Raw genomic sequence first — 12,613 nt, forward strand, 5'->3', positions numbered from 1 at the left:
TCCCTTTTACCACCAAGTCAGTATCAGCTACATGATGATGAAGACAACCCCCAGGCCATAGACTCAGACGCCACCAAAGTTCAACCAGAGAGTGTCCATGAATTTCGGGGCACAGAGTCAGTGGCACCAGGGCTGAAAGGGGATGCAGTCTGTGATGAGGCCTGTACAATGATATAAACTCTGCCATAAATAAATCAAGGCTCAGTTCCAAATGTTTGACCTACCGGACCGCGGTGTAAGCTGGAGGCAGCGGTCAGCATGGACCCACAGCCACGTGTCTTTGGCTTGCGATGCACAGAGTTAGTGGCACCAGAGCAGTTTTTGGTAGTGTTCGATCACCTCCGGTACGAGGATCCTTTTTCCTCCGGATTCAACCACGTCTTTCTCTTTCTCCTCTCCTTGTGTGCAATGATATGAACTCTGCCATACAGAAATCAAGACTCAGTTCCAAGTGTGTGACCTACTTAACCGCAGTGTAGGCCGAAGGCAGCAGTCAGCAAGGTACCACAGACAGGTGTTGTTTGAATGCTAGGCACAGAGTTGGTGTCACCACATCGAAGGGAGTACAGTGACATAAAATCTGCCGTAAAGTGTGTACTCTGCCATTGCATAATCAAGACTCCGTTCCAAATGTGTGACCTACTTGACCGCTGTGTAGGCCGGTGGAGTACGTCAACGAGAAAGGAGTGCTGCGGGCCTGTCTCGGGGAGGACAGCGATGGTCTGAGGAGGCTGCCAAGGTCGCGGGCCTCGAGCTTGGAGCTTGCACAGGCACATGGTGGGCCCTCTTTGACACACGCCGGTGTTGGAAGGTGAGCTGTGTGGCCTTATTGCGTAGGGGCAGCCAAGACGGGCCTGGGGACCTGCGGCCTGGGGTGCAGCAGGCGCACATGGTCGCAGGCACCGCCAATCACAGCCTCGTGGCGTGCTGGTAGACGCCGCCCTGGCAGACACGTTGGCCATTCCGGAAGACAACCACGCCCAGAGCTACGGGCTTTTGATTCACACCCCTAGGCTGGCCTGGCATACGCTGGGCCTGCCCACACCGCTTACAGGGGGTACATGATGAGCTACTTTCCACGCTCTTCCCCACTGCCTGGGGTAACATGGTTGCATCCACCATTCACTACACTCCAGGCACCAGCAGTATATGTCGACATGGCCATGTCTGTGGTCTGCATGCTGCAGACTGTCCAGCACATCCACGCCACACTTGGCATTGTGTACATTCTCATTCATGAGTCACTTGCCTCTTTAGCACATGCATGGTTCCCACCTCTCCCCACATTCTGCAATTTTGTGGCTGAGGTGCCATCCCATTGATGGATCGTGTACATGGCTTGCCCAGGTCACCACAGTAGGTTGTGCTGTCGTTTCTGGTAGGTAGGCATGTTGTTTGGCATGTTGCGTGTGAGTTTGTGACGTGTGCATTCCCAGAGTTGTGAGTTGCATGAATGTGGAGTTGAGGTGTGTGGTGTGTCCATTTGGTACTTACCAACGAGCAATGCATTCCATAGGTGCCATCTCAAAGTGCTGATTGATGCTGGACTGTCGGAAGATGAAGGAATCATGCACACTGCTTGGGTAGTTGGCGACGACATTGGTGAAGAGTCCACGGTGGTCCACTATTGACTGCACATTGATGGAATGCCTGTGCTTCCTGTTGCTGTATTTGTGTGCAGTGGCGGCAGGGGGCATGAGGAGTACACGTGTGCAGTTGATTGCCCCCAACACGTGCGGCAAGGCAGCTATGGCATAGAAGCCTTGCTTGGTTTCCAGCTATTCTTGCGTAGTGTGTGGGAAGTGAAGGTACTGGGGCACCAAGCTGATGATGGCATCCAACAGAAGTGTGAGGAACTTGGATGGGGCTGGCTGTGGGACTCCTCCGACTCTGGCAGTTGTTGTTTGGAAGGTCCCAGAGGCCAATATATGCAGCACAGCCAGCAGCTTCGTCTGAGGATGGATGTTGGTTGTCCGCTGTGTTGGTACCATCAGCCTGTGGGCAATGATGGTCAGGATGCATTGGATGGTTGTCCTTTTGAGCCTGTAGTGGGCAATAACATCCTCTTGTGTTAAGTCTGTGGTGCTGGTGCGTTTTCTGAAAGGACCGCTGTCTTTGTCTGTGCTGCCTCTGTGGTGGTCTGAGGGGGTCGGGCAGGGGGGTCTGGGAGGGTTGGTGGGCCTGGGGTTGGTGGTGGTGGGTGTTGTGGCCCTCTTGGGGCTCCGAGCTCATTGATGAGTAGCTCCATGGTATCTCTTGTTCTTCAAGTGTGGCTCTGGGCTGGGCTCCCTTTATGGTACAGGGTGTCGTCCGACTTAACACCAGGTCGGAGCAGGTGTTAAATCCCTGCTGCTAACGTGCCTTATCGCATGTTTTGTGAACTTATTGCCGATCTGGCTGGTTGTTGAGAATGTTGCGAAGTGGTGTTGTCGTGGCTTTTTGCACGGGAAAGCCTACTCTGCATCTCATTAGCGTTAGTTGCCGGTGTCATCTGTGGCGATAGTTTTTGCGGCTGCTATCGCCGGAAAACTGGTGATATCGGCTGTTAGCACCGGCTTGTGAATAGTGCGATGAATTTATCGCCACTTTGGCGGCGATAAAGTGCCACTAACTCGGTGATAGGTCCTTGAGAATTTGCCCCAGTGTCTTTAAAAAACATGCTCCTCTTTTGGTAGCTGGTGTTAAAAATCAATATCTTAAAATATTTGCAGTAAAACATTCTCTTCCTACTCAGATTTCCGTACAACCCTCTAATATGGCTAGCAATTCTCCCAATTCACACCTTAACTAGTTAGGCAGGGTCTTTAGAAAACATGCTCCCCGTTTGGTAGCTGGTATTAAAAAAAAATCTTAGAATATTTGCAATAAAACATTCTCCTCCTACTCAGATTACTTGTAAAACCCTCTAAAATGGCTAGTAATTCTCCCAATTCACACCTTAAATAGATAGTGGGGTCTTTAAAAAAACCTGCTCCCAGTTTGGTAGCTGGTATTAAAAAAAAACCTTACAATATTTGCAGTAAAACATTCTTTTCCTACTCAATTTAATGTAAAACTCTCTAATATAGCTAGCTTGGGTGTTCCTGAAACACATTTTGCCAGGTAAAGTCCGGTGGGCAATGTCTGCCCGGATTGTTTGAAAATCCCAGGAAAGCTGGTGGGAAAATATCAGTTTCCACCAATATATGTGGTAGTTCTTCGTAACTCTGGGGGAAACTAATGCTAATTTCATATGCCAGACTTACCGAAGTGGGTATTAGTAACAGATAGCAAAATAAAAAGTTCTCACACAAGTCATAATAATGGAATTAATGTTCAAAAGGGGGCAATAGCAAGACAGTCCAAGTAAGACAAGTTAGACAGCATGAGGCCGGGACTCTGTCAGATGCCAATATGCTTCCAAGCTGATAGTCCACTCAACAGTCCCAGGCAAATCCATCTGCTATATTGCCTTCTGACTAAGATACCCATGGGCGAGATTTTGGTTTGGATTCTTTGAAAATTACTTTGTGTAATTATACAGAACAAGCAATGCTGCTAACTTGCCTCACAACACCTTGCATATGCCACAAATCATGTGCTTTGTCGAAAGGGGCATTATCTTACAGGCGTCAGGGAAATACTTTTCACACATTTGCCTCATCAGTGTGATTTAAGTGATCCCCTAATTTCTGCTTTTTAGATTGAATCACCTTTTTTCTAAGTGATGGATATACTCCTGAGAAAATGAAGTTGACGGGGAATTCTATTATTGGTGTCATAGATGCTAATGCACACATCTAACCATACCATATGTTTAACAAAAGCACTAATCGTGTATTCATAAAAAATATGGTTGCAATAGTTATGAGGGTAAATTATAAGATTCCCATTATGTTAAAATCGTTTTATGTAGATGAGGAATTGTGTTGCGCAATAGTGCTAGGCTACGTATTCTGAACAATATCCCATTGCATTCTTGAACATTATGTATTATTTCATCTCTCATCACAGTGTCTTCTAACATAAATACATCTCATGCAACACATGATGGAGTTAACCAGACAAAAGCATTATCTTTGTACGCCTCAGCTAGTGACTTCCTAAAGCACAGACCTTTAATACAGCTCCTCATGCTGTATTCGCAAGGTCAACCATGTTACGATGTGGCTACGTTTTTTGGCAACGATGGTCTTTGCTACCAATTTGCGGCATGCCAACTGTGGGTATGTTTCAGGGGCTGTTGGACATTGCTTTTCTTAGGGGAATTTACCCCAAAACCTTTTGCTTTTTCTCCTAGTCTTAGCTGACTCTCTCAGCATGACCTTAGGAACCGCAGAAGGTAGTGGTGCATGCCCGCCTCGCCCACAATGGGCAAGGGCTGCATACGTGATGGATTTAGGTGCTGTGCCTCCGTGCTCCCCGTAAACAAGTACACCACATGCCTAGAGCGGGTAAGGCTCTGACTAGTAGTGGGCCATAGCACTGCATGTGCCGCTTACCAGATAGCATGACAACCCTGTATCGGGCTTGTCACCGCAGGCTGGTGGGGTGTCATTGTGCCCTGCCTAGGTTGACATCACTTATGCTTCAGCTGACCCTGAGCTCATTGCGTGCGATATCCAATTCACAGGGTGTGACCCCCTCAGGCAGGGGTGTACCCATAGTAGTGCCTCATTCTACCTCATGTGGCTCTGCTGAACTTGCACCTGTGTGTGTGTGACTGGACTGGTCTGGTGCAACCTATCATCATGCACCGGACATTGTGCCTCATTTACAGGCAGGTACGTAATTTGCACCTCTTTCTGCTGAAGACCTGAAGTGTCTTGTGCGACCCATACCAACACGCACCAGACCCTGTGTCCGGTAAGACCATAATCATCGTGTACCACTCGGGGTGCCTCCTCCTATTGAGAGGCTTCTATGTGTTACTCCCCATTTATCGGTTGTTCCCTTTTGCCCCTACTGACCAACTGCACTCGCCACAGCTGGCCTCTCCCCAATACATCTTGGCTATAGGAAGTAGTGAGAGAGATTGACTGGGTTGAAGGAATGCTTCTGAGACAGTTGGAAAATGGGTGAAGAGACTGTGTGACTCCATTGTGTTTTGAGACCTGTGGGTGAACTTCCCAAGTAGCTGCTAAACTTCCCGGTTTACGTCTACCTCATAATTAAAACTTGCTACATATCCCCATATGGTTCCTGAGGACCTAAACTAAGTGTGACTTCAGCCACATGTGATCTAGTATCCGGGAGACGGGGCTGTTTATCTTCCTTCTGGGGGTGTAGGACAATCGGGGCGAACCAAAAGGTGGAGGGAGACTGGGACTTCGGAGCCTCTAGGGTGTTCTCCATTGACCTGCTGGGCACCGCATTAAGGTGTTGAGTGTTAATGTGTGCAAGAGTGTTCCGTACAGACTGGCCGGGTACCTGTCGCATAGTGTAGCGGTGCAGAGTGATAGTCAGCAGACTGCCTGGGATTCACAACACTAGCTGGCGGTGCCGCTTTATACATTGATTTCATACCAAAAGCAAAATACATTTGACATTGGATTTATCCAAGTGACTCCTGCATGTGGTGCTGCTAAAAAGTGTTCTCGTTTCATATATGTACATGTCTTTGTAATCTTTGTGACCTGGGGTATAGTCTATAACTGTGCAGAACTTTATTATCAGGCAGCGTGTCACACCGCATAAGGATGTTCTCTCTCTATGTGGGAGGTTAGATTAGGAACTGTTCACAGTGTGAATACTATTGATATCATAACAATACAAGTGACCCTTGTACTGCTAGTTATATTTCCAAATGTGTTTTAAGTCCAAAAGTATATGATGTTTATGTTATAATGATTGAATATGTCTCTTGAATATAAACGTTATCTATATACATCCTGTTTGAAGTTTCTTTTGAGATTCCCAGTGTATTTATCGCAAGTGACTGCTGTACATTTGCTCCACACATTGCCTCTTAGGAAAGCCTGGCTGCTCCATGCCAAGCTACCCAAGGTAAATCACAGGTTACACAGCGAGTGTTGTCACCCGGCCTTGACAGTAGAGGTAGGTTCTGCCTAGCTGGGGGCATTCCCTTCAGGCAACAAGAAAATGCCGGTTTCAGCAAAGGCCAAAAGGCAGACTTCAACTTTGTCAAGTGGAGCTATTTGCCTCTGTTGTTCTGGAACTTAACCTTCTAGTGGACCAAAAAACTGATCACTGAGTATGCCTTTTTAGCACTTGACTCTCATGGTAACAAAGCAAAGTAGTCCAATACTTTCCTAGGTATATGGTGTGGAGTACAGACTCAGAGGTCAGAGATGTATGACCTGATTTAGAGTATAGCAGACAGGTACTCTGTCCAGGTGCTTCTCAAGGCTTAGATCATGCCCAGTCTCCTGGTATCAGTACAGTTTCAGTCCCACCAGTCCATGGTTCTTGCAAGCATCTCCCTCAACATCCTTATTGTTACATAACCTGTTCAACTCTCTAATGCAAATGCTTGCAGGGTGTTCTGCTGAGTCCATTTTCAGCCCCTTCTCTAACTGGAATGAATCTGCATTCATGCTAGCCTGATCCTCTTGCTTTGAGGAGAATAAGAAGATCTCTTTCCTCAGTATGAGACATCCAAAAGGAGTGGTAGATCTGGACGAGAAACATCCAACCCCTAACATGGTCTTATCAGCTATGAATTATATTGGATTAATTCCATATTTTTTTATGAACTCAAACATTGGCATATTTTGACTTTCAATGTTTTCATTTTCCTCAGATTTTTAAATACCAGAGGAACTGGACGACGGTGGAGCCAGGACGTGTGTAAGTTGGTCGGCTTCTGAATGAGTTTGGAGTCCTGTCGCCTGTTTAGGGAGAAAATAATGTAGCTAGCTTGTCCGCTTGTGGCTCCACTGGTGGAGACTCTGGCAATGAGGCAGTGAGACACATTTTTGTTGCTGCAGATTGGACATTGTCTTTACGACGAGCCTGGATTTGGCTGGCCACCGCCGCTGTTCTGTCACAGTAATAACGCTGCATGGGCCAGGAGTGTTGTAGTCCATGGTAACCTAAAACTTCTGCTGCAGTTGTCAGCCACCCACTAACCTTCAGCTAGTGCTGCCACTCATTCGGGACCAGTAAGCCACCTCTTGGGCCATAATGTGATCCCGGTGAGCCTGATATGGTATGGGGGCCGCTGGAGACACAGGAATACTACAACTGGGCACCTATATTTCCCTCCTTTCCAATGCCCTGACCATTGCTGCAGTGAGTGGCCTGATCTGCCTTCCCTCTGCACCTGCTTTCACAGTGCATTAAGTGGCCTTCATGTCATCAGCTCCTATGGAAGTTGCCATTTTTTTCCTCTGCTGCATTATCATTATGATGACTATCACACAAGCACCTTCCATTGGTACTTGTTATGCACTGCAGTTGGCTCTTTGATTGTATCCTGGTTTATGTTCTCACTTCTACAGACTTTTATGCAAAGCTCTTTGTGATGGATCTTGCATCTGCTATGCAACTTCACTCCATTCTTTTGTTGCAAGGCTCCATTGAAGGGACTGAGAGTGAGAGGGCACACACTAATCTAGTGTATGTTTGATGTCCTCCCTGGATCATCGTTGCAAGAACGGTTTCTCAATGTCTAAAGTTAAATCTTTGCAGGAGCTCCTCTTTTCTGAGGCGTTGTGAGTGGCACTACCAAAACAGCACAGCAGTCTCTGCCACGCACTGCGGAAATGGCAATTTGGACTTTCTCATGGAATGTTTGAAGGGTATTAGACTTGTGTTTGGTAATGTGGAGACTGCTATGGCTGCCACAAACAAAAACCCAGAATTTATTGATGATGAACTGACAGGACTTAGGATGCAATTGAAATCTTCAGAGCCTCGGCTCAGTGATTTGGGGGATCTTTTCTCAATGCTACCAGATTGGAACAATAACATCTGGAACCTGGAACAAAGGACACAGACCTCAAGGACAGAAGCCAATGGAGTAATTTTTAAAGCCTTTGTTTGCCAGACCTCGTCAAGGGAACAGACTTGGTGCCCATGATCCATTTAAATATGATGAATACACAATTTCCTTCTCTGAGGATTACTCCTATGATAATTCTATAATAAGGAAGAACTTATTGGTGATGTGTCCTCATTTGAAGAAATGTTATGCCCACTACAGCCTGTTGAACCCAAATATTATGGTGCTGGCGTTGGATGGCAAAACAATGGAATATCATGACCCAGAAGACCTTGACCGCTTCCTGATGAATCTCATGAATAGTGAGATGGATATGGCTGGCTCTCCACAGACGTACGGTGCATCAGTCCTCGGAATTACAAGCGGATCAGATCCCAACCTCAATATACTCCACTGACAGCCTCACAAAACAAGGTACCTACATAGAGATACAGCCAATGAGCACAATTCTGTGAAACAGATGGACAAATCCTGTTCTCTGCTTAAAGATGTAATATTGTTTTTGTTTTATAATATGACTGTCCTCTGTCACATCACCTTCAGTTCTGGAATACTACCTACCACCCTTCGCCCCTGGCACCACCTGACTCACATTAATGAGACGAGCACAGTCACCCGAAGTATAAAGCACCCAGTTAATGTTTTACCAGGAGATTGCTTATTGTCCAGATTTCCCACCTTTTATTTCTCACTTTGATTCCACCCATTGCACTTCCTACAGTTCCATTAATAACACCTCTCATTTGAGGTTCTGAAAGGCATTGCTTCATCTTCAACCCAGTCATCTGTGGTCTGTGGATATATATTCATCTGCATCAGAGGTCTACAACTCTGCTCTCTCAATGTTAGTGCCCTCTCATCCTTTACAAAACTGGAAAACGTTAGCTTTTCTGGCATTGCTACAGGAGGCACGCTTGACAAAACAGGATTCAGACAAGGTCAGACATGATTGTTTATGCTGCTGGCTTGTGCAAATCGTCCTCAGTTTCCCCCCTACAACCATGCTACCACTCCTTACAAGAAAAGAGGAGAAGCTATCCTCATACATAAGGACCTCCATACACAAATTCTGAAGACATGGAAAGATATGGATGGACACTACGCCTTTGCAAAATGCCGCATTCAAAATCACTGCATCATTGTGGGATTCATATATGCCCTGAACATGGATGTGGGTGGCTTTTTTTTAACTTAACAGACTCTGCACAGAGTTTGGTCAAATTCTAATTCTCATTGGAGGAGATTGGAATATGATGATAGATTCTGTACTTGACAGGTCCGGCACACTGGACTTTAGTAATAACGGAGACAGAAATTTGCTGTGAGATTCGATGACTAACCATGGCTTGAAAGTCCCCTGGGACCGGCTCAATCCAACTGGCAGGGACTATGCATACTTCTTTTGCCCACATAACACTGAAATTAGAATTAGTTTCTATCTCGGCAGTTCTCACCTACTCCCAAAAATTGAGGCCCATACAATACAGCCTATTGGTATCTCCGAGCATGCACCTATCACTATTTTGTTGGATTTGTAGTTGTCTGTCTCAAATGCCGGGATGTGGAGGATAAATACTCTCTTTTATAGACACTCGACAGAGAAGCAGCACCTCCATGAGGTAGTGCCGGAATATCTCGACCTTAATGGCAACTCCATCTCTGCAACTCTGCAACTCTGCAGATGAGAAGGCATATATATGGCGCAGGATGATCAAAGCTGCCAGTATTAGGAGGACACAGGCGCATATTCTCAAGTCAAATATTAAATGTTAAGTCCTTGCCACCGAACACCATACTCCTCCTCTGCAGAAAATCTTCATAAGTGGATTAAATAGAAACATGACCTCAACACACTATTCTTCACTGATGCAGAAAAATCCCTACAGAGCATACGTGCTAGATGCTATGAAGACAGAGAGACAGCAGGCTGACTTTTTCGCCTTGCAATGAAACATAAGTAATTGATCTGCATCATAACCGCAATTTACGATGCTAATGGGTCGCTTCTTACAGATTCCAGGTCTATCATTGAAACCTTTGTCGCAAGTTGGGTTTGTCCCAGGAAGATCTTACAGGAACCATTTACGAACATCATTGCATATTCTATGGCAGATCAGGTATGACCCTTATGAAATGCTGAACCTTTCCCTCGATGTGGCGAAAGACTTCAATCAGGTGGAAAGTGGATTCCTTTCCGCACCATATCCAAAATAGGTTTTGGTCTGGCTAGAAGTCCCTGAAGAAGATACAGATCCAATGTGATGATCCATCAGCACAGGAAAATTGTAACAGCTTCCTCCCAGATAAAATAGAGTTCATCAGAGGAACCAGAAAGGGCTGCACCTTTTCACCACCCTTTTTCTGATAGCCTTAGGGCCTCTGGTGATAGCTATGAGAGAGCACCCTGATATCACTGAGATTCAGACACTGGTGTGAGAAATTAAACTCATGCTATACGACAATGATATCTTGCTTACTCTTTACTCACTGGGTATGTCCTTAACTGCTTTGATGACATTGATCACAGCATTTTCTACTTTTTCTGGGTACTCTATATACTGGTTGAAACGAAAAGTTATGACTATGATCAGCATAACTGCAGCTGCCTTGTTGGGTGATTTTCCCTTCAAGTGAGTTCCTTGTACAATGAAGTACCCAGGAATACTAATCTGCAGCAACATCCTCCAAATCTGAAACCGTTAGTTGACTTAATTCAATGGGACTCAGTCAGAAGATACATTTACAGCTTTCAACTTGGGGTAAAATACAAATTATCAAGCTGGCAGAGGCTCCAAGATGTAATTATAGTTTTGGTACGCTACCGTTCTCTATCTCATAGTCTGTCTTTCAGTCTATTGACGTGCAAAACCAACAGTTTATATGGGGAGGGGGGTGATAGACGTAGATTGAACATGGCAAAATTGTATACAAATTCAACCTCTGGAGGGCTATGACTTTCTGAGGTCGAGTACTACTAAATAGCCCACCAATTGTCACAATAGGCCTATCACTTGTGGGACGACATGGAGGCTCCACACTGGGCCATAACTAAGAGGCATCAATAGAGGGGCCTACCACGTCCGCAGGTGCTTTACAGTGGGCACATGATATCTGTTGACTCCCCCTATCTTCTTATCATCAGTTTTGATCCAGGTGGTCTGTTCATCATAAATTTGGGCAGAAGAGCTTTATTCATCTTGAGGCTTCAATCTGGCTGAATGTGGACTTAAAAATAGGAAAAGCTCTATTCTCATGCCTAAACTGGATCGCCAAGGGTGTCACTGAGCTCAACCATTTTATCTCAGATGGTAAAGTGATTTCACAACGCTCCAAGAGGAATTCCAATTAAGCCCACACCAATTCTGGAGGAATGCTCAGTTGAAAAGTTGTCTCAATTCTGGAGGAATACTCAGTAGAAATGTTGTGTCAATACTAAAGTCTATCCTGGTGACTTGGCACTCTTACCTATACATGAGAATCTCATAAAGTGAGGAGGCTTTAAAAATTTGATCTACGGACTGTGGTCTGCTCAATGAAGAGATACACTTGATATGAGAAATATTCTGAGGCACAGCTGGTCCATCCTAATTATTTAAACACAGTCAGAGGATGACTGGAGGCCGTTACTGTCCATCCATGTCTGAGGACTTCGTGAAGCGTAATTGAGTTATTTGAAAATACTTCAACAGTGGCACTGGAGTCCTCCCTGGCTATGAAGAGTGGATTTGGCCCTGTCGTCCATCTGTTGGTGGTGTGGTCAGCTAGGAGGCGGCATTGTGCATATCTTATGGTCATGTTCCTTACTTACCGCCTTCTGGGCTAACATTTGGGAGATAGTGAGATCCTGGCCACATGTACCGTCCAGCTCTCTATTGAACTGCTCCTTCTACACAACACTGACAGGGTGTCGGGGATCAACTCCCATATGAAACACTGGCTTGATTCATGCCTCCTCACTGCCAAGCTGTGTATTTAATCAAAATGGAAATCAACTTCCCGGCCGACCTTAGCTGACTTGGCCGAAGCAGGATGGCCTCCTTTGAGGGAACTTTTGAAAGTTAAATGACCAAATCTCTCAAATTTAGCAAATGTGGGACCCTTTTCTTGAACTTTTATCCGGTTATTCCGTAGACTGGCTCCAGTTGGAGCCGTCGCTGCTGCTCGTCTAACAGTTGACTTTATATTGATGACATTGTGAGATAAGAGCCTCCTCCCTCGACTGTGGAGGATGGACTTTGACACTCTACCCTCAGTTGTTAGCCAGAGGGACTATCGAAGTACTTCCTGCAAATGAAAACAATATGTTTGATCCTATTGCGGACGATCAGTGTATATCTTCTTAACCTGGAACTCCTCTCACTGGTGCTTATATATATATATATTTTTTAGTTTTCTTTCCTTTTTATGTATCTCTTACTGGAATTGGGCTTCGTTATTTCTGATGCACGCTGGTTAGTAAATGAGCAAGTGATGTGTTTTTCTAGGGAGAGATATTTGTGTTGCTTCTCTTGATCATACTGTTCTGTTGATGTTTCCGAGGGCCCAATCAGGCTTTGATAATCTACTTTTTCTGTGATTCTATACTGGATTTTGGGCTGGTCACTGAGAGCTTGATATGCTGTGTTCATGTTTTTCTCAGTGCAACTACCTGATAAAAGGTATTCAGAT

The 12,613-nt window shown here is 45.4% G+C and overlaps 1 protein-coding gene across 1 annotated transcript in view; it reads left to right on the top strand.

The window, feature by feature from the left end:
• The window catches only part of LOC146810694 (uncharacterized), a 140,385-nt gene that overhangs the window by 113,726 nt on the left and 14,046 nt on the right, over positions 1 to 12,613 (top strand). The window lies entirely within an intron of this gene.

This window comes from Triturus cristatus, chromosome 7 (genome assembly GCF_964204655.1).
Source record: "Triturus cristatus chromosome 7, aTriCri1.1, whole genome shotgun sequence".
NCBI lineage: Eukaryota > Metazoa > Chordata > Amphibia > Caudata > Salamandridae > Triturus > Triturus cristatus.